General features: G+C 52.6%; 1 non-coding gene across 1 annotated transcript; it reads left to right on the top strand.

Annotated features, from left to right (window-relative positions):
- Window positions 1–337: 337 nt before the first annotated feature.
- Window positions 338–409, top strand: trnad-guc. The gene has a single exon. It is a non-coding gene; the product is annotated as a tRNA-Asp (tRNA).
- The last annotated feature ends 338 nt before the right edge of the window (window positions 410–747 follow it).

Here is a 747-nt window from a genome sequence, read left to right as displayed (position 1 = left end):
GTAGGTGCCTCATTGTTCATCTCCAGGCTCTTGTCATCTCGGGCCTAAACTCCCGCAACTGGCTCCTGGCTGCTGTGCCTGCATGTGCCGACCTCTGCAGCTAATCCAGCGTGCAGCAGCTCGGCTGGTCTTCAGCCTACCCAAGTTGTGCCGCACTACACCGCTCCTCTGCACCCTGCACTGGCCAAAGGAGAGCAGTGTCAATCGGGCCTCATCGCCAAAAAGGGTCATATCGAAGAAGAGTGAGGGCTTGAAGTCAACGCCCTGCGCTACGCTGCGTGACGAAATGACGGGCAGAGTCTGCCCGACACACGTGCCAAGGTCAGCGTTGGCGCCGTCCTCGTTAGTATAGTGGACAGTATCTCCGCCTGTCACGCGGAAGTCCGGGGTTCGATTCCCCGACGGGGAGACTGGACTTTTCTACCAGCTGCTGATTATTCACCAAGAAAGACCAAAAGAATAACAGCAGCATCGAGCGTGACCCCGCTGTCCGACCGAGGCGAGGATATGCTTAGCTTCCCCATTAACAAAAGACAATAAGCCAAGCAGAAAAAGGCAATAGCAACACTTGACTGTATGAGTCAATTTCTCAGTTCCTGTCTGTCGCCTTTACTAGCAAGTTGTATTGTATTGTGTACCCCGGAGCTATACATTGTGCGGTTGTCTAAAAATCTGAGTGAGTACAGTTTGCTTTTTATAGCGCGTTTACAGGACAACTTGGAGAGAATCTGCAATTAGCTCACACGC

This window comes from Micropterus dolomieu, unplaced genomic scaffold (genome assembly GCF_021292245.1).
Source record: "Micropterus dolomieu isolate WLL.071019.BEF.003 ecotype Adirondacks unplaced genomic scaffold, ASM2129224v1 contig_9953, whole genome shotgun sequence".
In the NCBI taxonomy this organism is placed as follows: Eukaryota; Metazoa; Chordata; class Actinopteri; order Centrarchiformes; family Centrarchidae; genus Micropterus; species Micropterus dolomieu.
This window is presented reverse-complemented; position numbering and strand designations above follow the sequence as displayed.